Raw genomic sequence first — 3407 nt, forward strand, 5'->3', positions numbered from 1 at the left:
ATAATTCCAACAGTCTACAAAGCCGATATAAATATAGGTTTTATTGTATTCGACTTTAATATAAATAATTGATATACACATTTGTATAATAGTATCAGTTGCAATTGTGCGTTCAATGTGCATAGTCGTATCGATAATCGTTCTCTTATCTTCTACATATTAAGCGTGCCGTCTTAGGGCCAGTATTACAATCATGGATTACACTCCGATCAGTGTTTAACTGTCCGTAAGATGAAATAACTAGTATTACAAACTCCGGTCCACTCTGTTATTGACCGTCAGCTACCGGTTACGCTTACCAGACGAAATCGGCTGGTTACAAAATGTGATGTACCGTTAAAGCATCTGATTGGCCGTTAAATTTTTATGTTTTTGTTATTATTTTGATATCATTATCATTTATCATTATTAATTTTATTATTCTTCAATAGAATACAACAATCTAAATTTTATTTTGAACAATATTATTATATTTTAATTTCGATTTTGATTTTCGATTACACCAACAATTTGATATATATTTTATTGTATAATAATATATTTTTTTACATATTACTATTTTTACGATATGGACGCACTAGACTATATGGATATTGACGACTATTCAGACACCGACGAAAGTGATGAAGCAATCGATGATTTTGATCATTTGGCGGAACTTATGGCTTTCCCTAGACGTGCTAAAATTATTCGCAAACGACCTGATCATTTTAAAGTAAGAGAGATGATGAGTTTTTGAACAGGTTTCGTTTGAACAGAGATACTGTAAAGTTTCTCCTACGTATAATAGAACCAAAAATCACATCACAAACCAGTAGGTAAGTGTGTGTTAAAAGATTTTTTTGTTCAGTTATTTGATATTGTATTTGTTGAATTTGTAGTTCCTACAATTTAAAATAGTTATCCGTAATCTACAAATTATGAATAAAGATTTCTTATAATTTAAATCAAACCTAAAATTGTACATCCTAATTGTGCATTTAAAATAGTTGAACACTTATATTGATGCATAATAAATAAAATATTGCATTTAATATGTCAAAAATAGGTAATTTTATATGCATTATAATATAAATTAAAAACTAAATAAGGTAGTCTGGTAATTTTACATTACACTACATACACAAATTACCGTAGATGGAGGGGTTTAGCCCCCTTAGTTTCTCCTATGCATATAGGTAATGTTATATGCATTGTAATATAAATAAAAAATTAATAGTGTAGTTTATTGTATTAATTAATATTTTACAGAAATAATGCAGTAACACCTAGTCAAAAACTGTTGATGACGTTGAGGTATTATGCAACTGGTTCCTTCATAGCAACTTGTGCAGATTTTGCTGGAATTCATAAAACTACTGGTGGTAAAATTATAATAGAAGTGTCAAAGGCCATAGCAGCACTTAGACTGGATTTCATTCATTTTCCAACAACTGATGATGAAATACGTAAAGTTAAGCAGGATTTCTTCAATATTGCAAAATTCCCATCATGTATTGGAGCGATAAATTGTACTCATATAAAAATTAGATCTCCAGGTGGTGATGATGCAGACATTTTTCGGAACAGGAAACAATTTTTCTCTGTAAACGTACAAACTATTTGCGATTCAAAATTGATAATACAAAACATAGTTGCTAGATGGCCAGGTAGTAGTCATGATGCGAACATATTTCGGAACTCTGCTATTAAACAACGCTTTGATAATAGAGAGTTCAAAGATTGTGTTTTAGTGGCTGACAGTGGTTACCCAATGCAGTCTTATATGATTACACCCATGTTAAATCCAATTACAAACGTTGAAAATACTTTTAATGAGTCACAGATTCGTACTCGAAATCCAGTAGAAAGATCTTATGGTGTCTGGAAGAGACGATTTCCAATATTGAGTTTAGGAATAAATGTAAGAAACTTGGATACAGTACAATCCATTATAGTGACCACATCAGTATTGCACAACATTGCTCGTCAGTTTGGAGATGATGAGCCTAGAGTTACTGAAGAACAAGAACATTTAATTGCACTAACATTATTTGATCAATCTCATGATATTGACGACCAAGGAAGAAATCAATCAATACATAGAAACCGCTTTTTGAATTATTTTAATACTTTATTGTGACCAGATTGAACAAAATAAAAACAAAATTGTATATAAAACCTCAGTGAAAAGCAATGCTAGTTTCCTCCTTATATATTTATCTACTTGTACATTTTTTTTTTATTTTACACAATAATATATACAATCAAATGAAAATACAAGGATTCTAAAATCAGAATTTGAAGACGCACTTCAAATAATGAAGAAAAACAAAGCACCAGGCCCAGACAAACTAAACACAGAACTCCTACAACAGACAGACGATGAAATAAAGAACGCTCTGTACGAACTGTTATGTAAAATATACGAGAGTGGAATAATTCCGAGAGATTTTGGATGCAGTAGATTAGTTATCCTACCAAAAAAATCAAGAGCCAATCAATGCGAAAATTTTCGGACCTTAAGCCTGATATCGCATGTGGCTAAATTACTGACAATACTTGTAAGCAAAAGGATAAGTAAAAAGATAGAAGTTAGATTAGACAACGACCAATATGGTTTCCGGAAAAACAAAGGAACCAGGGAGGCTATTTTAGGTCTGAGAGTAATACTTGAAAAACAAATCGAGAGACAAAAAATCACTTATATGGCTTTTATAGACCTAGAAAAAGCATTCGATAGCATAAATTGGACAAGTCTTTTTAACATTTTGGAAGAAACAGAGATAGATTTTAAAGACAGACGTATTCTCTATAAGATTTATGAAGAACAAGAAACCACTATCAACATTAATACAACAACAGTGACTGCTAGAATCCACTTTCACCTGCATTGTTCAATGTATTTATTGAAAAAGCAATAAATGTCATAAAGCATTGGTTAGAACAAAAAGGAATCGGAGTGAAAATAGGAGGGGTACTAATAACCATGCTTCGCTTTGCTGATGATATAGTCGTTCTCGCATCATCTGAGGAAGACCTACAAGCAGCATTAAATGTAATGAATTTTACGTTTAAAGAATATAGTCTGAAAATAAATTCAGCTAAGACAAAAACCTTAGTATGCTACAAGAAAAACGTACCATCTATAAATATAACATTAGAAAACAAAGAAATTATCCAAGTAGACCATTTCAAATACTTGGGCAGCATTATAACAGACGACGGGAAATCAATTAAAGAAATCAGAAGCAGGATAGGTCAAGCAAAGAACACATTCCTTAAAAAGAGAAAAATACTAACATCAAAAAATATGAACATAACAACGAAGAAACGGCTCATAAAAACATATGTCTGGAGTGTGGCATTATATGGAAGTGAGACCTGGGCAATTAATAAGAAAGAAAAAGATATGTTAGAAGCTCTCG

At 31.4% G+C, this 3407-nt stretch overlaps 1 pseudogene; it reads left to right on the top strand.

Moving 5' to 3' along the window:
* Positions 1 to 568: 568 nt before the first annotated feature.
* LOC132934066 (putative nuclease HARBI1) lies at positions 569 to 2122 on the top strand (annotated as a pseudogene).
* Positions 2123 to 3407: the final 1285 nt, after the last annotated feature.

Source organism: Metopolophium dirhodum, chromosome 1 (assembly GCF_019925205.1).
Source record: "Metopolophium dirhodum isolate CAU chromosome 1, ASM1992520v1, whole genome shotgun sequence".
Classification (NCBI taxonomy): domain Eukaryota; kingdom Metazoa; phylum Arthropoda; class Insecta; order Hemiptera; family Aphididae; genus Metopolophium; species Metopolophium dirhodum.